This window comes from Plecotus auritus (assembly GCF_963455305.1).
Source record: "Plecotus auritus genome assembly, chromosome: 8".
In the NCBI taxonomy this organism is placed as follows: Eukaryota; Metazoa; Chordata; class Mammalia; order Chiroptera; family Vespertilionidae; genus Plecotus; species Plecotus auritus.
This window is the reverse complement of record NC_137782.1, coordinates 5887383-5908531: the sequence shown is the minus strand read 5'-3', so window position 1 is coordinate 5908531 and position 21149 is coordinate 5887383. Positions and strand designations below refer to the sequence as shown.

General features: G+C 45.8%; 1 protein-coding gene across 2 annotated transcripts in view; it reads left to right on the top strand.

Annotated features, from left to right (window-relative positions):
- GAREM1 (GRB2 associated regulator of MAPK1 subtype 1) overlaps positions 1 to 21149 on the top strand; it is a 175395-nt gene that overhangs the window by 43973 nt on the left and 110273 nt on the right. The window contains exon 2 of one of the 2 annotated variants that reach the window (XM_080685357.1): positions 18771 to 19111. The exons of the other annotated variant lie outside the window; for it this stretch is intronic. The gene's annotated coding sequence lies outside the window, so the exon portion shown is untranslated. The remainder of the gene's footprint in view (positions 1 to 18770; positions 19112 to 21149) is intronic. 2 annotated transcript variants of the gene reach the window in all.

The following is a 21149-nucleotide window of genomic DNA, read 5'->3' as shown; positions in this document are numbered from 1 at the left end:
CACCCCTCAGACTTGCCCGCTATGATTGCTGTGGCCACATCAGAAAGGGTTTCATACTCTAGTTCTCCCTCTGCGCATTGAAGGGCCATTGAGGAAGTCCCAGCACGGTACTCACGAGAGCAGCTCTGCATTTGGAAAACTCTAACCGCAGCGAAATGGGAGCTAGGTTGTCGGGGTGCCAGATCCAGACAGGGACACCCTCCCATATTTCTGCTGCGAGCTGTTGGGCGCCTGTGTGAGGTGGAGAGCAGAGGGGATGCAGAGAGGGGGCGGAGCTAAGGGATGCCGAGTTAGAGTAACAGCAGGAGTACCCTAAGGGTTATTGAGTGTTCCCTGTGTACCTGGTACCTGGTGTCAGTGCAGTATGTTTACCAACTCATTCGGTCCTTACAACAGCCTGAAGTAAGTGCTGCTATTATTGTTACCTGCATCCTCCAGATGTGGGAACTGAGGCACAGAGACGCTGAATGACTCACTGAATGATGAAGCCAGTAAGTAGCAGTGTTGGGATGTGAACTGAGGTCGCCTGTTTCTCAAGTCTACAACCAAGCATGTCAAACTCAAGGCTGACACGGGCCAAATAAACAAGGTTTAAGTGGATGTGGCCGCAAAAAAACAAAAGCTTCCATTTTCATAGAAACGTAGGTTTATTTCACTAGAGACATGCTGAGTACAAAGGGCTGAAATAAATGAGTCATCGTTAACATAAAATAATAGAACATTTTAATAAAAATGAATATTTTTTCTGGAACATTAACTTATCAGACACTGAATAACTGCACAAATTAATAAGCGTAATGCAAATAAACCCACTTTTCTTGTTCTCTGCAAGCGAAATATTTCCTGTTGCGCACACCAGACAAGTCAGTCCAAGACTAATGCGTGGCCATCGGCTGCTAGAATATTCGCTGCTGGTATTAGTGGAGAGAAATGGTGCGCCTGCACGTAAGGGAAATGAATGCAACACGATCTGAGTAATCAGTCATTAGCAAACATTGTAGTTCATTATTAATAATGATGTATAACAGGATATTGTAAAAATTAAGTTGTGAAATTCTTATTAAAACATTTCTTACATGCTGTTATATTGGTTGGGCCATATGTGGCCCACGAGTTTGACATGCTTGGTCTACACTCAGTGACTACATTCTAGTGCCTATGAATCAGTAGGCGGCTGTAAAACTTGGTTAGGAGGGGGGTGTGGTGAGGAGGAAGGAGAGCCATTGACAGTGACCACTGGGTTGACTGGGAGGGTGGAGCCCCCACCCACTGAGGCAGGAGGAGTAGGGGCTCTTGGAGGAAAGGTAAGAAGTCAAGTTCTTGGGGAGAGTTCAGCTGGTGACATCAGAAGGCACTGGGCATACAGACCTGGCCCTCAGGATGGGCTTCTGCTGGACAGTTATGTGTAACTCTAAGGACAGCTGCGATCAGGACAGACGCATGAAGTGGTGAAACGGAATAGAGCGGCCGGCACCTCCACCATGGCCCTCTCCCTGAAGGACACCAGCTACAACATTTCTCTATCCCCTTTCTGTATCCTCCCAGAAGTATTTCTAAATATTTCTCCACAGAGGCACATGCAGCACAGGTACCAGGAGAGAGCTTCAGCGTCCGTGTGAGTGGAAATAGTCTGAGGAATCCCAAGGTCGCAGGATTCTCTGTGACGAACACCACCCCGCGCACGTACTGTTCATGCTCATGAACCGATGCGATTAGGCGCCTGGCTGTCCTGCATCCAGCTTTGGATTCCACTCTTTGCCATTTGAATGGAAATGCTCCTTACAAACCTCCCGGAAGACCTGTGGTTTCCTGGTGGTTCTTTGAATGGAGGAGCGAGTGCCTGGGTTTCATCCCAGCCAGGAGGGCGGTTCAGGGTCAAGAACACGAAATCCAAAGAGCAGAGGCTCTCAGCAGGAGCCAGTGCCCAGGACACATCCGGGGGGGTAGAGACGCACATTTCCCCCACGTCAGCAACTGACTCCTTTCTTTTCAGAACAAGGACTCCCTCCTTCTTCCCCCTCCAGTCTAGCGCTGAAAAGTACCAAGGAACATAGCAAAGAAGTCTTGAGACCTAAGCAGCACATATAGAGAGTCATCATTTTGAAGCTATTTAAAGCTGTGATGAGGATATCAAATTAACTTTAAAAATCCAAGTGAATTTGTTGGAAATTACCTAAAACTTGATTCTTAAATATAGAGTAGTAAGTTTTGGCTGCATTCATTTCTCAAATTTATCTGATTGTAAGATTTTATTTGTCTCCAGAGTCTAAGTGAACTATGGCCTACTTGAGATGTTAAAAATAAAGCAGCGTTGCCCTCTTACGTGGCCTTTCCACTCACTTTGGGTGAGGTAACAACTGTTCTCATGTCGTAATATCTTAAAGTATAAATTGGGTTTGATTGCTTTGAAAGGTCGCTTTGCAAGTTACTATATAAGCACAAAGTTCACCCATTATACTTGACTCAAGTTCTATATCTGCTCCATACTAGAGTAACTGGCTTCCTTCCCATATTACTATCTATGGAGGGGTAGAATTCTAACACGGCCCCTTTGATCTCCATCCCTTGGTGTTGCACCAGATAGTTACATTACAAGGCAAAGAGGATTTTGCAGATGTAATTAAGGTCCCTAATCAGTTGACTTTAAGATAGGGAGGTCATCTTGGTGAGCCCAACTTAATCAGACAAATCCTTTAAAATCAAGTTTTCTCTGGCCAGTCCCAGAAGAGGAGCTCAGAGATCATCAAGGCATGAGAGGCATTCACCAGGAGACAGGGTTTCCATCAGCGAGACAGGTTGGGGGCCTCAGGGCAGGGACCCGAGAGCAGCCTTCAGGAGTGGAGAGTCATCTCCCATCAATAGACAGGGAGACACAAGGACTTCAGTTTACAGCTGCAGTGGAACTCTGCCAGCAACAAGAGTGCGTTCAGGAAAAGACCCGAGCTGCAGGAGAACGCAGCCAGCCACACAGCTTGATTTCAGCCGAAGCTGAGAACCCCGCCACGCCATGCCAAATTTCCGACCTTCCTGTAAGCTGCTAACTGTAGGGCAACTTGTTATGCAGCAACAGAACACTAATACAGGGTCTCTCGCTCCATCTCTCTCTGCTAATACAGGTCATTGGTCTTCAGAGTGGCCGTGTCAGCGTGTCTCAAGCTTACAGTGTGTTTCCCATCTATAAAACAGCCCTGATGCACTGAATCGAGGAGACTCCAAGTTCGATTCCCCTTTTCTCTTTTAAAACCCTGAGCCCAAAAAGAATAAAACATAAATAAAACCCTGAGCCCAATCTTATTGGTTCTATCTCTTTGTGATGTTTGGTGCAGGTTTCACCCTCTTGGGGAAGGTAGGGAAAGCCTGCTCTCTCCATGTGTATATTGTTCAAGTATCATCGTGCGTAAAGTCATTTGTGAACATAGGTTTCTGCTCCTTTTTACTCTGCTGATATAATTCTGGGGGATGTTACCGCATGCTGCAGAAGATGTTTACCACATGATGCATCGCAGTGGGTCTGTTATTCCCATTTCACAGGCAGAGAACAAGCCAAAGAGCGGTGTGCGGCTATCCCATGGCAGAGGTGGGACGGGGACCTAGACCAGCAGGATGTGTGGGCTGGGCCGCGGGTGTTTGCTAGCAGGGGTCCTCAAACTACGGCCCGCGGGCCACATGCGGCCCGCCGAGGACATGTATCCGGCCCGCCGGGTGCCGCTGCCTGTCCTGCTTAGCAGCGGACGCGTCCCGGGCCCGCAGTGCGCATAGGAATTTGTTCATAGTTTTTTTTTTTAAACTATAGTCCGGCCCTCCAACGGTCTGAGGGACAGTGAACTGGCCCCCTGTTTAAAAAGTTTGAGGACCCCCGGATGCTACATAGCGACAAGGAGCAGCGGACCGCACCGTCCCACCAGTGACATCTGTAAGCACGCCAAGGAGAAGGGAACGCGTTGTGATTGTCTCACTCAGGGGAAAAGAACACAGGTTGTTAGTTCTGTTATCTGGGGGTTGTTCTAGTTTAGTCTTGGTTTTATTTAGACCCTCTAGTATTTCTCTTACAGTATCTGGGGCGGGGGGCGGGGAGTAAATAACATGGAAGGAAATCTTCTCTCTTGTTATGAAGTTAATGGAATAACATTCCGGATACTGGATAATTGGTAAAATGATTTCTTTGTTAGAGCTGGAAGAGAAAAACATCATATGTATTTGTAATGTATCCACATTATTCCGGTGAATTTCTTTAATTCGGTTTACCCTCACCTGAAATAAATCAAATGTATGTATATATAATTAACTGTATTCCAATGCTATGTCTATCTGAGCAGACTGAGGACACTCTGAATCATTTGGTTATGTTCACATAGCAACTCACTGACATTTTGGTGGGGGAAGAAGCCCCCTCATTATTGAGCCAGGCTGTGCGAGCCCTTATTTGTCAATGTCTATGAAGACTTTAAAATGTTATTTAAATTTAGCATAATATGAACTTTGCAAATAGTGACCTTTTGCCTATAATTGCCAGCATAGCTTTGGTCCATTAAAATAGATTTTTTTTTCTTTAAGAAAGTATATGTGCACATAATACACTTAAGAACACTTGAAACTACATTTTACCTCTTCTCGAGCCAGGTAAATATTTCATGTCCCAGTTACACTTTAGAAAATGGCCGGGTTTACAGAGGATTGGTTGTCAAAGTGCCTAACATTTATCTGTACGGAATATATTTGGGTAGGGGATATAACTAACAATAGTACCAATTTGATGGATGATGTCTTTTAGTTAGTGTTTGTAAATTGCTAGTTACTTGTTTTTGGGGTGGTTTCCCCCCCACACACACACATTTTTAGAAAGAAAGGATGGGTTTTTTTGTCTTCCAATTCTATTTTAAGGAGTCGCACCCTACTTCTCAGAGACCCCGTGTGCTGCTTTTTAAGCCTACTATATCTCCATATACATGTCTATAACATTTGGTGATCTTGTATTTACAAATTTTTGACTTTATTTTCCATATTTTAATATGCTGTTCTTTCATGTTGAACTTGTTTATTGTATGTATTTTGAAGTCAGAGAGATGAAGTGTTGTCTAGCTTTGCCTGAGGGCAGCCCACCTGAAAAAAACCAACTTCAGGAGCCACTGGGTGTCTGCGTTTTTCCTTTTAACGCTCTTTGATGTGAGCGAGGATAGTACAACGGTGGTTTTGTGTGTTGCTACTGGACACATCAGTGGGTTTTCAACATTGGCCTGTTTGTGAGTCTTTGTTTCTTTACTTCAGTATCTTGTTTAATCTGCATTTAAGGCTGCATAGAGCTTTTGGATATCTACTTACTGTGAGAAAATTCTAGAAACTGTCAAATACGTAATTCAAATATTTTTCTTAAGAAGACATCTTTTGGTGTAACTTCTATAGCTGTGGAACTTATTTTTTTTAGTATTTTGTTTGATTTACTTGTCACATAATAAAGTTCAAGGGAATGAATCTAAACCACATTTGAAACTAAAAATGACCATGAAAATCCTGTTAAGTTTGACCCGTGGTTCAGGTTTTCGTCCTGAAGATGGAATCGTTGGATTTAACATGACCTCTCCACCTGGTGAAGACCGCTCCTTTATTTTATTAGTTGAAGTGAGACATAAAACGCAAATCACTGCGCATTTGTAGAGCATTTTCTCATTGGACAAAGAAACTCTATTGTGTACCTGAGCCAGGCTGATAAGGGGAAAGGAACCCTTGCAGGAAGATCAAAGCCATATTTTTCATGAGCTTTCTGTGTACATGGTACTGTCGTGTATGCTTATTCTCATTCAACTATCCCACCTGTTACCAGTCCAGCGTTAGTGCGTCCAATGCTTGCAAAGGCCAAAACTCAAAACATCAGAGTTTGGGGTAAGGAACGTTTTATTGCTTGATGACCACAGACATCGGGGCGCCAGCAGGGTCGGGGGGCAGATTGTGCTTGGTCTGCTGAGCCTAGTTGATGTGAGTCTGGTCCCGAGTTTCCTGCAAAGCTTTGATAAACAGTATAAGCTTCCCTTACTCCTAGGGAGAGGCCTTTTCTGGCAAGGGGCTGTTTTTGTGAAACTCAAGTCGAAAGCAGAATTCCTCTAACGATTTAGCATGTCTGTATGGGGGACTGAGCCGGAAGCTGTTAGCCTGACAGCCTTGGAACAAAGCCGGCTTGAGCAGGATGGGGTCCGAGAGGCCAAGCGTTTCACGGTCAGTATTACTGTCATTTTAAAGGTGAAAACACCGAGGCTCAAAGAAGTTATTTGCCCGTGGTCACATCGTTACTAAATATCAGAAGCACAATTCAAGCCTAAATCTGGCTCCGAACGCTCGTCTGTGTCTGAGACCCCACTCAGCCTCCTGCTGTTACTGGAAGGGAGACCTGGCCCTGAGCGGGGCCGCGGGCCGACCAGTCGAGTGTAGGTTCTTGACTTCGTGCAGGAAACATGTCATCGCATGAGTCCAGGTGGCGGTGAGGGAAGGTAGGAAAGCTGGGGACAGTGGGACACGGGCCGGATTCGCATAGAAGAAGCCACAGGGGGGCCTGGGCTGGGCTGCCCCAGCTCTCGGGGAGTCAGAGAAAAGGGGGCCCTGGGGACAGGTTCAGGGGTTCGCCTGGGACGAGCTGCCACTGCCCATTGCTCCCTTAGTGGCAACGCTCGTGGGATCCTTTAGGGTGAGCAGGGGTGGGCAAACTTTTTGACTCGAGGGCCACAACGGGTTCTTAAACTGGACCGGAGGGCCGGAACAAAAGCATGGATGGAGTGTTTGTGTGAACTCATATAAATTCAAAGTAAACATCATTACATACAAGGGTACGGTCTTTTTTTTTTATTTCAATAGTTTTATTCATTTCAAACATTTTCACAAGAAGAATGTAAACACTAATTATTATAATTTGAAACTTCAAAAAATGGAGGAATCATAGCACAATAACATACCTTATATTGAAGATGACAAAGGCAAAATAAAATTGCCTAACAAAGGAAAGGTACAAAAGCCTTTCAAATTAAACTTAAATATAATAAAATAATTTAAAACTAAAACAAACAGAAAAGAACAAAATGTGTAAACAGTAAATTAAACATTTTCTTTAGTGCAACTTCCAAATTATGCCCGGGACGTAGATGTAGATGGCAGTGTAGACTGGGTTGAAAGGTTTTTGGTCTTTAAAACATCAACTTGAATGGGAACAGTGTTGTTGGTCTCCTTTTTAGCTAATGCTCTGATCCTGTGCTCTCCAGGGGCGTGTCTCCCTCCATCACCACGATAACGTGTCTCCGCATTCCCAGGGTGATGTCGGGGGACGCGTCCGCGGGCATTCCAAGGAGCCTCTGGAAGATGGAGAGGTTGTTCCTTCTACTGAATGGGGATATAAATCCGCCCACTCAGAAGAAGGAGCTGCGGCCGTGTTTCCCCACGTTGCCATGTTAACACTGCTGCTGGTGAAGGAGCGGAGGGGAGAGCAAGAGAACCCTCCGCTCTTTCGGATCCGGCCCGCGGGCCGTAGTTTGCCCAGGGCTGCTTTAGGGTGTAGGAGATGCATGCCTGTGGGGGAAGAAGTGGGAAAGGGCATGGCGGGGGGAGGGGGGACAGAGTGGTGGCCGCCCAGGGGGAGAGCTAGAGCTGGGTCCTTTGTCTTGAGGCTTTATCTCTTTCTCGCAGGCGGGAATCTTAGGGGAGGTCTCAGGGGAGGGTTTCAGCACAATATTCATCCGTGTTCTAGGTGAGCACCTTCAGGGTGGCGGTCTGCACTGATGGGTCAGTGTCAGGGCAGGAGGTCGTTAGTCACTGCAGTGGGTCCCGGTGTCGCCCACCTGGTTTTGCTGCTTTTCTGGGCCTGGAGCTGAAATACAACTGAGGCCTGGATGTTATCTCCAGGGAGGGGACCGTCTGTACCTGCTGGAAATGGCCAGCTTGTTCCGCTGTCTGTTTCCCTGTTCCTCTCGTCCTGGCTTACTGGCCTTTGTCACTACCTGAGGGGTGGAGTCATCAGATATTCATCTCAGTGAGTGGAAGCAGAGAGCTGGGGGCGGGAGGGGCACGTCCTGGGAAATCTGCCTGGGCACTGGCCTTGCCTGCTCTGCCTTCTCATCATCGCTGGGTGCCTGGAGGAGCCCGGGTCGATGCCTGCCTGCTTCTGTGGCTCTCACTGGCTCTTGGTCTCTGCATGCCTTCATGGCGTGAACATCTCACGCCGTGCGGTGAATACATGTATCGCATTAGCCAAGTGTATCCTCTTACATGCACCGTCCCACACTGGGGGACACACCAGATGCATCGCGCTTACTGAGAGAGGAATGTCTGTATCCTAGCTTTTATGGGATCGCCCAAGAGTGTTTTTCTTATGTAAATATTTGCCCCCTCTCTCACCTGCCGGTAATGCGATTCCGTGCTATGTGCCAGGGATTTACTGTATTGTGAGTGTTTGTAGAAATGCTGATCCTGCTGGCTCACCTGTTTTTCTAAAATTACTTGGCATAGGTTTCTCATCTTTTCAATGTGAGGTACCGTTCAGTATTTCTGAAATTTCAGATTGAACTTCAGGAGGCATACTTCGGTTTCACACAGCCAGAATCTATTATCGAGTGTTGAAAAAAAGTCCTGTTGTCCGAGCGCTCATTGAAAAGAGGTAATAATATATCCCTAATCTCTCCCTCTTTTAAACAGCTTTCTCTCCTTTCATTTATTCCTTTCTGCTTAGGTTTCACCATGGAGTTCTTTGACTTCATCACCACGTAGTGCTTTGTCGAAATTAAGCTTTACTCCTCTCTGTTCTTGTTGGGTTTTCACAGTAAACCACAGAACATAAAAACACAACAACTCTTTCACTTGCTTGGAACCCAGGATGATAGAGTGTGCGTCCAAAAGGGGTTCTTAGGGTAAATCTGTGGATGTTGGTTGAGGGTAGGAAGAAATCAATAGAAAATACTTGGGGGGAAGGGGGCCTTTTCTAAATACGCTGCTTTCCTTGAGGCCTTAAATGTGGAATGAGACTTGAGTGTCTAATTTATACTTAAACTTATTTGTGAATACTCACCAATTTGTACCCAAGATTGTTCATTTCGAAAGCACTTCTTATACCCCTACTCTGTGCTCAGCATCTCGCAGAACGCAGGCAGAGCAGACAGAGATGATACTGAGCCCAAAGAATTGAGGGTGCAGTAGGCGAGACAGAGGGTTCCTTGTCTTTTACGCACCCAAAGGAGATAGGTGCTATGGGGCTCTACACACCCCTCAGCATTTGTGTTATCACCCGAAACTTTTAATACTTTCCGTCACTGAAGGAACTGGCAGCAAATACTAGTATTTGGCTTAATTTAAAGTCAGAATATTTTCTAAAATAAAATATCCTTTCTGATTAAGTTCGCTTATTATTATAGAGTCCGCTCCAAAGGATGAAGTTGCTTCCTTTAAGTTCTTACCCATTTTCAGGAAACTGGGAGCTCTTAATTATGGTTACACTAGACAGCCGTGGGCAAACTACGGCCCGCGGGCCAGATCCGGCCCGTTCAGCTGTTCTATCCGGCCCGCGGAGCCGAAAGAGCGGAGGGTTCTCTTGCTCTCCCCTCCGCTCCTTTACTTTGAATTTGTATTAGTTCACACAAACACTCCATCCATGCTTTTGTTCCAGCCCTCCGGTCCAGTTTAAGAACCCATTGTGGCCCTCGAGTCAAAAAGTTTGCCCACCCCTGCCCTAGAATGTCTGTGCTGCAGCTTCATGGCCAAAGTGAGGTCCTAGTAGAGGTGAGGAGAGTCAGCTACCGGGTCTTCCTTCTTCGTAATAATGGTCAAAGGGGTGCAGGCTGTGGAGGGGCCTTCCTTTCCATGGGGCTCACCGTGTGACGTCACTGAGGTGCTTAATGCTGGTACTACGTTCTCCTGCTAATGATAAATTCTAGGAAAGTTGTTTCATCTGTATTCCTCATAGTTTATTTTTTTTCTTGCCATTAATACAAAAACACTATTGTTCTCTGTACAGTAGGGATTCTTGATATTTCCCTATTTAGAACCATGCACCTAGCTTGGTTTCATAAATAACTTACAGGCAGAGCTCATAATATATGTGAATATAACCATCCAAATGTGAGTTAACATACAACTCTTACCTGTAAGTAGGTACACGTAAACAGTTCTATTAAGTGTGTGACAAGATTTTTTTAAATGATTTTTGAGTAATATTCAGGTCTTTATGGAGTACATTTGGGTTAGCAAAAGTAATTCAGCCTCCACAATTCCAAACTAGTTAGGAAGCTTGAAAGGAATTATCAGAAGCATAATATTGACGAATGCTGTGTCCTGTAAACCATGTGGAATTGTTTTAAAGTGAACACAAACAAACAAACATCAGATACCAGACATTGTTCCGACTTTACAGGCTTAAGTAGTAAGTACTTCCTTAGATGGGCACCTTCCATGAAATTGGTTTTTAAAAAAATCAAAACCAAAAGTGATTTTCTGTTTTGAAACTCACTTATATATTTTGGTTAAATATTGCGGACACTGCAATTCTTACTTTATTCCAATACTCCTGTATTGATTTAGACTTGAGTTTCGCTTCCAATCACAGAGACCACAGCTGACAAGGAACTTGTATTCACGATATACAAAAGCCCCTTGCAACTCAGCAATAAAGCCAAATAGCCAATTTTCAAATTGGGCAAAGGATTTGAATAAACACTTTTCCAAAAAGTACTAATGGCTGATGAGCTCATAAAAAGATGCTCAACATGCAAATCAAATTCACAGTGAGGCACACTTCACACCCATGAAGATGACGATAATTAAAAGATGGATAACAAGTGTTGGGGAGTATGCGGAAATTGGAACTTGCATCCATTGCTGGTGGACTGTAACATGGTGCAGCCAATTTGGCAAACGGCCTGGAGTTCTGAAAAAGTTAAATTTAGAGTTACTAAATGACTCAGCAGTTCCACCCCTCCCAAGACAAATGAAAACATATGTCCACACAAGAACTTGTACATACATGTTCATTTCAGCAGTACTCAGTAATTGCCCACACTGTAAACAGCCCAAATGTTCAGCATCATAAAACACGGTCTATCCATGCAGTCAAATATTATTTGGCCATAAAAAGGAATGAAGTACTGATTCACGATACCACGTGGATGAACCTTGAAACATTATACTAAGTGGAAGAAGGCAGACACAGAAGTCACATATTTTATAATTTCATGTATACAAAATGTCCAGAATAGAGAAATGTATAGATACAGAAACCAGAGTGGTTGCCTAAGCTTGGGGTGAGTAGTAGGAATGGCTGTCAATAGGTATGAGATTTCTTTGGGGTGATAGAAATGTCCTATAGCCCAGCCGGTGTGGCTCAGTGTCAGCTCACGAACCAGGAGGTCACAGTTGGATTCCCGGTCAGGGTGCATGCCCAGGTCGTGGGCTTGAGCCCCAGTAAGGGGCATGCAGAAGGCAGCCGATCCATGATTCTCTCATCATTCATGTTTCTATTTCTCTCCCTCTCTCTCCCTTCCACTCTCTGAAATCAATAAAAACGTATTTTTTTTTAAAAAAAAAAAGAAAGAAATGTTCTATAATTAAGTTCTGGTGATGATTGCAGAACATTGGGACTTTACTAAAACCACTGAATTGTCAACTTCAGTCAGTAAACTTCCTGGTATATTAAAGGTTCTTTAAGACCACATGTTGGACGGTGCACGTACTACTTCCACTATATCCATTGTCCATATCTGAGTCACGTTGTTGTTGTACCTAATTGGTGCGTATTCTGTATTCTGGACACCATGCTCCCAGCTAATATAAGGGAACTCTTCCTGAGGACGAGGAGTGAGTGAGACACTGATGGACATCCAATAGTCTTCCACTTTCTAGTGAAAGGTGAATCATAATAAAAAGTCCGCTGGGAGTTATTATGGTCATAACATTCTAGATGAAAGCTCCCTTTTAGCCTGAAATGTTAACCTGCTTTTTTTAAAAAAATAGGTTTCTGTAGAAAGAAAGGTCTTGGAAAATAGAATTGATCTTATTTTTTATTGCAACATAGAAGACAAAAAAGGAGAAAAATAACTTTAATTTCACCTGAGAGTTAAACTAATCAATTGTGGGAGCTAAATAGCGGGAAATGGCCACGTTGACTGATCATCAATGGGTGACTGGCCCTGTTTGGGAAAGAGGACAAGAAAAGTCCCTGACTCCCAAGAATACCACAGTCTAATGGGAGAAAGATGATGTATATGTATAAAGGTTACGTAACGGGCCCTAGCCGGTTTGGCTCCGTGGATAGAGCGTTGGTCTGGAGACTAAAGGGTCCCAGGTTCGATTCTGGCCAAGGGCACCATCCAATAAAGGTCTTTGCAGAACTAAAAATAATTAAAAATAAACAAACAAACAAACAAACACATAGTTACATAACGGGATAATTTATCATTACTACAAAATGAAAGAAAGGAAAAAGCAGACACAGGCCAAGTTCAGTAGCTGAGAGAACCCTGTGACGGAGGCGAGTGAGGACTATAATGGCCATAGACTTGCTCTGTGGCTCACGCTTTCTAAGGACTTGCGTCAGTAGCATCCGGCTCCCGGTGCAAGAACGAGCCAGCTGGTGGGGTGACGCCTCTCCAGGGCCCTGCTCTTGATGCCTCAGTTGGACTTGGCGCCCCAGCTCACATCAGGACGCCCGAGGACATTTCAGAACATGCAGGGGCCTGGGTCCCACACCCGGAGATTCCGATGTCACAGGTCTGGCACGGGACCTCCCCCCCCAGCTGCCCCATCGGAGCTGGTACAAGTCCCCCAGCGATTACAGTGAAACCCACAGGCGGGGCCAGAGCCACGGCTTTCCTCGGGGCTGCAGGCCCTCCCCTCACCCCAGGATGGTCAGCCTTGAAGGAAGGTGGGACTTGAGACGCCAGGTGTGTTCTCACTGTTAGAACTGGACAGTCGTTACCGGCCAGCAGTGCTGCTGTCTGCAGTGCCCCCTCCCCCCGGCCCCCCAGCCCCCGCCCTCTCTCTGCACCTTGAGATGTGTCTGTGGGTCACAGAGTGACGGCGCCTAGAAAGGGGCTGTCCTGCTGAAGTAGGTGAATATGGAAGTGCAGGTGTGTGCCCGTCGTTGGAGGATCTATTGTTCAACATTAAACTGGGGAATGTGATAGGTGAGCTTTAGGAGGCCAAATGGTTCATGTGTCTCCTGGATTCAGGACACTCACTTTCCATTGCATCCCTGACCTCTGTGCCAGGGTTTTGCTAGTGTCTCTCTTTACCGTATTCGCGTTCTGAGGAGCGCTTATCACCCAGGGTCCTCAGGCGCCTTCGTTTGATGGATGCCTATGTCGGATCCTTTCTCGGCAGTCCTTCCTTTCTTAGGATACCCCAAGCATTAGGCTAAACGCAATTTCTTTTCTTATCCCGAGAGCTTTGCTTCTCATTGAAATTTTATTTGTTTTCAGTTGCACTGAATTCAAAATTGTTACCTGTGCTTTCATGATTTCCTATGGCATAGTCTTCCTGGTCACTCTTTAATTTCTCCCTATTTTAATTAGTTGATAATTCGTTGTTTCTTTCAGGGTTTTCCTCTCCTGCTAATGCTTCCTTTTGGGAACACGTTACTGCTTTGTCACTGCAGACTGCAGTTTAAGTTTATGATTTCAGGATTGCTCTTTTGCTGTCTTAGAGCCATGTGCTATGACATCATCTCTCCGCCTCCTTTACCTCCTTCCCCTTACATAACCTTTCTTCCCTCGCCATGCCATTTGGATTGTAGTTCTTTGGAACAAAGAAATGTTATCATAGTGCCATGTTCTGTTCTCCCAGCAAATATTTCGTGTTTGGGAGATGTTAGAACAGCTAGGGCCTCATGCATTGAAAATATTCGAGGATGCTAATTAAATAGCATTTGATTAGATCCCTCAGTCTGTGGGCTGAAATGTAACTAAAACCATGAGAAGGAAGTTTAGTTCTAGCTGCCTGTGGAAAAGTACAGCACCTCCTGGGCGGAGTGTCCCAGCCCAAGTGTATCTCTCGCGGCCCAGCTGGGGGTGGCCAGGCGCGGCAGGCGGTCTGGCCCCTGTGGGTCCATTAAGGGACCCAAGCAGCTGGCAGTGAGCTGTGGGCAGCTTGTTCCCAGGTCGTCCTGGGAATCGACATTCGGCCCTGGGCTGAGGAGAGAGCAAGGAGGCCTGTGGGCAGTCTTCGTGGGCAAGGCCAGGACAGGAAGTGGGAAGTGTCATGTCTGCTCATCCCCCCTTGGTGAGCACTGGGCAGCGTGGCCCCCTGAGTGGCGAGGGCACTCGGAAAGAAAGGACTCCTGTCTGGTGCTTGGCCGCTGCCATGAAGGCATTTTATAAAACGTTGACGTTGTAAGAGAACAGCAGTGGTTTGAGTATGTAGCTCACCAGGATGCCTGTCTTCACGGAAAGGAGCGGGGGGTCCAGCAAGCACATAATTCAAATTAAGCAGCTCTGTTTCTTTGCAATGAGGAAGGACAAGGAAAAGGTTGTCGCTGGACCAGCTTTCCTTTTAACATGGGTCAGATAAAACAATGCGCAGCCGTTAAATTAGATTTGTAGTAAATAGAACACAGATATCACAGAGTCTATTAATGTGGCCATTGTTGATCTTACATCCATAACAGATAAAAACGCTGTCCTGTTCAGTAAATCGGATTCTCATTACACATGCATTAACAGATCAGATCATTCCAGCGGAGCCTTCTTCTTTTTTTTTTTTTTTTAATAAATTTTATTGATTTTTTACAGAGAGGAAGAGAGAGGGATAGAGTTAGAAACATCGATGAGAGACATTGATCAGCTGCCTCCTGCTCGCCCCCTACTGGGGATGTGCCCGCAACCCAGGTACATGCCCTTGACCGGAATCGAACCTGGGACCCTTCAGTCCGCAGGCCGACGCTCTATCCACTGAGCCAAACCGGTTAGGGCCAGCGGAGCCTTCTTAATCGCTCAACAAAGCTGCGGGTACCCACCAGAGACCAGTCCTACCATGTGCTGAGAAGAAAGCAAGCGAGTGGGGAGAAGAGCATGCTTACGAAACACACTGGCGCGATGAAATGAATGCTTGCTGTGCGGAGCGGAAAGGCAGGAAGGAGTTCTGGGAGCTGGAAAGATTGAAAGTGCACACCCATCGAGGCACAGCCCCAGACTGTTGACGGAGCCTGTTTCTCTGGTGTGAGAAGCAACACCAAGAACGAGAAGACACAAACATGGAAAATCAAAAACATTTGAATGGATTGGCTGCCCCACATCACAACGCATGGACTGCTTCAGACCCATTCTATGTAATCCATATGTAAAGGCACTACCATGGTGCCCTAGCTCATACATTCACCTGTAAGGAATTTAATTGTAGCTCAGACAAAGCTAAAAATAGTTTAGCATAAAAAAACATAAGAGCCGAAACCGGTTTGGCTCAGTGGATAGAGCGTCGGCCTGCGGACTCAAGGGTCCCGGGTTTGATTCCGGTCAAGGGCATGTACCTTGGTTGCGGGCACATCCCCAGTGGGAGGTGTGCAGGAGGCAGCTGATCGATGTTTCTCTCTCATCGATGTTTCTAGCTCTCTATCCCTCTCCCTTCCTCTCTGTAAAATATCAATAAAATATATTAAAACAAAAACAAAAACGTAAGATTCACTGTCCAGGGGGAAATGTTCTAAGTAAAGGGAAATGTGTTGTATTAGAATATTCAAGCAAAACCGTGAGGCAGTGACTCGGGCTGTTTCATTGCATTGCTGGGCTTGGTGAGAAGAGGTCGCTCAGAGAGAATCTCATCTGACAGCACTGGTGATCTTGAATATCTCTGTTCCTTCACCTCAATAACCGTGGTTCTCACACTTGATAAATATAGAGACAAGGAAAGCTTTTAAAAGGGAAAAAAATTGCTTGTAATTCCCACAGTGTTGTTATTTTTGTTATAATGTTATTTAAAAATATATAAATATTGCCTGGCCAGTGTGGCTCAGTGGTTGGGTGTCCACTCATGAATCAGGAGGTCACAGCTCAATTCCTGGTCAGGGCACATGCCCACGTTGTGGGCTCAATCCCCAGTACAGAGTGTGCAGGAGACAGCCAATCCATGATTCTCTCTCATCAATGTTTCTCTCTCTCTCTTTCTCTGTCTTTCTCTCTGTGTCTCTCTCTATCTCTCCCTTCCTCTTTGAAATCAATAAAAATATATTTTAAAAATATGTATGTATATAAAATTAAAAAGTTAGGCTCAGTTCCTCATACTCATAGTCCTAAAAGAAATTTATAAATTTATCATAGAATATAAGCAAAGTTACACAGTCAATGCAGTTTCAATGTGAAATGTTAAGGGTTCATACCAGGAAGACATTCATGAAGGTGACATTTGAGTTGGTCTTTCAAGATTGAGTAGGATAAGCAGTGAGTAAGTAGGGATTGGGAAATAAAGGCTTAGGCAAATGAAAGAAAGTGAGGGAGGGCCCAAATAAGTGAGAGAAGCGTGTATGTGGAACAGAGAATGTGTTTTGGGGGCTCTCCTGTGTGGTATGGGGACATATGATCATAGGCCCTTTGGAACTAGATCATGGAGCCCGTAAGTATTGGACAAGGAATCAAGGTCTCATTTTGTGTGAATGGGAACCAGCGAAGGCAGATGGGAACAAAAGGAAGACTGAGATGAGCAGTGCTGTGTTCTTAAAGCTTTATCTGCAGCAATGTGTACATCAATTGAAAGAGGGAAGAACCGGGGGTTGAAAACGCAGCCCAGAGGTCAGGTCCATGAGAGCAGGTACTTGGTTTACTACTGGTCTCCTTTTGAAGAAGTGTTTGTTGGGTGAGTCTGTGATGCCTGAATGAATGGCAAGGGGCCCTCCAGGTAGAAATGTGTAGGAGATAAAGCCTGGACTCTGAGCTCAGAATAGAAGTTAGCAACTGGTAGCATGGATTTGGGAGTTGTCCGTAACTGATTGAATCCTTGAGAGGTATATAAGATTGTAAAGGAGAGAGAGAAGGTAAGCAGACTAACGGTAGAACTTTGATGAACTCCTACAGTTATAGCCAGTATAAAGGGGGGGGTGGGGGGAGACTGAGAGAAGGTAACAAGGAGAGATCAGAAGGGGGAATTAGGATATTGTATTGTCCCAGCAGCCAAACATGTGGAGTCTGTGCATGCCCAGGCAATATGTACTTATTTAAAAATTTGAGATTGAGTCTTCTTTTTTCATCTGAGGACATGCTTGAGAGAGAGAGAGAGAGAGAGAGAGAGAGAGAGAGAGAGAGAGAGGGAGAGAGAGAGAAACATGGATATTACTGGGAATTGAACCAGCAACCTTTGGGTGCATAGGACAACACTTAACCAACTACGTCACTCCGGCTGGGCTTGATTCTTCTTTTGTAAAGCAGACTTGGATAGATTCATAGAGTTTAGTGCTAATAGCATTAAAAATGGTTTTAACAGCTGTGTAAGACTTAATGTTGAAGAGGTCAAGTTCAAACTAGACAAGTAAAGTATATCCCAGAAGCATGCTGGATGTGGAGAAATTTCAGGGTGGCGTTACCATATTTTGGAATCCTATATAATAAAAGCCTAATATGCTAAGTGTCCAGTCATCTGGTGACCGATCGACTGTTCAACCAATCAAAGTGTAATATGCTAATGATATGCTAAGGCCGCTCAACTGCTCACTATGATGTGCACTGACCACCAGGGGGCCGACACTCTGACCGGTTAGCTTGCTGCTGGGGTTCGGCCCACTGGGACTGAGCAAGATGGGCCGGACACACCCTGGAGCCCTCCCGCAGTCCCTCCCCAGCTGGCCAACCTCCTACATCCCTCCCCGGCCTGATCAGGACTGGGCAAGACGGGGCTGGACACGCCCTGGAGCCCTTCTGCGGCTCTTCCCTGGCCCGATGGGGCGCCGGTGGGGTCCCTTGACCTGGCCGGCGCTCTCGCAATCTGGAACCCCTCGGGGGATGTTGGAGAGCTGGTTTCAGCCTGATCCCACAGGCCACTCCCCTCAGGAGGGCGCCAGACTCAGGGCTCATGGCTGGCGAGCACTGCTGTGGTGGCGTGAGCCTCTCCCGATCGGGACAGATTTGGCGTGAGCCCAGGGAAGGCGCAGTGGGGCCAGGATAAGCGGGAGTGGCAGGTAGGAGCTGCAGGCGGCATTGGACTGCAGGTTTCGGCCCCATCCCGACAGGCCATCCTGAGGGGCCACCCCTATGCACGAATTTGTGCACTGGGCCTCCAGTTTAACACATAATTCTTTTAGACTTACTGTTGCTACATCATTTAGCTAAATATGTAAGTTTAGTATGTTATACATAGCAGTTAAGCAGTGGGCTAATTATATCACAAAAATTGTTTACTATATGAATTCATATGTAATTTCTCTATTAGTGGCCTACCCTAGGATATTTTAAGTGATTATATTAAGTTTTATTTCTAGACAATTTTTGTGAAACTTTTTTTTTGCCTAAAGCAGGCACATGGTTCAGTTGTTTAAAAAAAAATTAAAAGGCATACGCTCAAAAATAAGCTTGGTTTCTTACTACTTTATGGCTTCGAAGATCATTCCGAATCCTCTTGGTAGAGTTTACAGCATCAGCTAGCAGTAGGATCTAACATTACATTCTCATTTCGATTAACTTGACTGCAATTGTGCCTTCGCTGCCTCTTCAGAGCCCACTGTGGAATAAAATTAAAACAGTTTTTATGATGTAACCATTTAGTTGCAGAAAATGACATTTCTCTTTTTCCCCTGAATGGCACTGTGGTTTCTCCTTTCTCCCATTCCTCTTTCCCAGCGCCACCAGATGAATTTTCCTAAAGTGGGCTTTTGGCCATTCTCCTATCCAACACTCTCCGGTGGCTCCCCCATTGCCTTCCTCTCCTCGAAGACCGTCTCATCCATCAAAGGACCAGCCCCAATGCCTTCCATTCCTGTTACCGTGTTCCGGATCTTCTCTGCTAAAGTCCCATCTCCACTCCTGATTTCTTCTTCCTCTGCATGGCACTCATCCTGCCTACCTCTCATGAAATTACATGGGCATGCATCTCACCCATGAGGATGTTGACTTCCTGAATGCAGCCCCGAGTCGTTGGGTTTTGCCCACCCCTCCATTGCTTTGTGCATAAAAGAGACTCAGTAAGTGTTGGTTGCTCATCAGATTGTACACATTAGGTACCTATCCTTCTCTGTCTATTATGATATCTCAAAGCTGTTTTTTTAAAGGCAAAATAAGTAAACAAATGTTTGCTGGATAAGAAGACAAACTCTCGAATTGCTCTTCTTTCTCCTGATCCTCCCCTTTTACCCGCAGCCCCTCTCACTCCCTAATTAACCCATAATCCAAGCATTCTCCTTGACGATGCTGTCTCCTTCCTGTGGGATGGTGAGCGTCCTAGGGCAGAGGGGTCTTGGTCTTGTTTTCCGATGTGTGTCCCCAGCGCGGGAACGCTGCTTGGCGTGCCGAGGGAACCAAAGGCCACCGTCTCCCTGTTGCCTGGATTGATGGTGGTTTTCAAGGTGACAGTCAGTGTGGTGGTGAAGAGCAGGAGAGAGATGAGGAGATAGCGAGAGACCCTGAAGTCAGTTGCTGCCAAGTAGCTGTGCAGCTCTAGGCAAGTTTCTTGACTGCTCTGAAGGCCCTTTCCTCCCCTGTAAAAGCATGACCTGACCCAGATTCCAGTGTTTCTAAACAGGATGACCTTCAGGGAGGAAAATCTCACAATAAATCAAATCCATAGCTGATGTTTCCCCGATCACACCTGACATCACACGACCGAATGGTGCTCCCCAGGGTCCCTCGCTGGCCCCAGGCATCGTTAAGCCCTTGGGAAGCTGGTCCATTTCCCATCTCCTGGGAGAAGGAAGTGCCTGACCAGGGCCACACAGGGCTGGGGCAGAGCCTGGCTAGACCAGTGCTGGCCTCTGAAGCCCGTGTTTGTAGCTCCCAACTGCCGTGTATGTGCCCTCCCCCGCTCTGCCCTTGGCGGCGGCGGGGGTGGGGGAGCTCTGAGGGGGCTATGTTATGGGCAGTGCTTCTAGACCTTTCGTTCCCGCCCTCATAGGCTCGAGAGATGAGAGGGCTGCTGAGTACCACTGGCCTCCCCAGACGGTGTCTTTAAGACCCTGGTCTCCCAAAGTGTGAGGGGCAGGGGCATCTGGTTTGGAAATATGCCCCCCACAATGGGACCCTCCCCCTCCTGCTCCGGTACCTCCACTTCCAGCCCCCACCCCCACCCCCCATAAAAGCTTTAACTATTAGCCTTTTCTGCAACAAAGATAGCATATTCTTGCAGTAAGACTGTATTAAAAATGATGGCCTTCTTAGTTTGGGAACAAATTTGATAGCTTATGGTTGTGATAACCAAGTTGATCGTTACAGCTTTCTCTACTTTTTTTTTTTTTTTAATTGAAAAATTGCTGCAACTTTTAAGAACGTTTGAGGGATTGGTAAAGGCCACTTGGAAGTATACAGTTAAATCACCAATAACTTTTCATTATTGAAATATGATAACATCAAAAATAAGGCAGGCTGGTGGCTTTCTGTATCAAGGAATTAGCCTTTTCAGCTATTTTTTGGAGCATTTGAAATTACTAAGCGGGGTTCATGGGACATTCCTGCGTCTAGAAAACTAACCTTTCCATTTCAGGAAGTGGATTTCTCTTTCAAAAGAGTCTGTCGTTGGTTCAAAGGCGAAAAGGGTCCATCAGAAATATTAAAATGGAAAATAATGTTACGTGTGTTTAATTGATGGGGATGTTCGGTAGGAGACCAGAGAGAACTGGCAGAACAGATCAAGTTGCCAAGGAGAAACAGGCTGGTATTTTCAGTGGTGTTTCGGCAGAGACAGACAGGCTGCTTCTTTCTGTTGGTAGCTGTGTCCCGTCGTGTTTAAGAGCAGAAGCTTCGGAACCAATCGGCCCAGGCCCGGATCTGCTCTTGTCCACTTCTCCAGCCTGTGGCTTCGACATGTCACTTTCCACCTGAGCACTGATTTCTTCTCCGCCCGCAGGAAGGGATCGAACCTCCCTCATCATTACTGTATTAAATGACATAATATATGCAGAGCATCTAGGTATTACCTAACGTAAGCACTTAATCTTTGTTTTATAATCGTTGGAATATAATTATTTAGATAAAATGAGGCATCTGAAGATCTCTTCGTAAATAATTTAG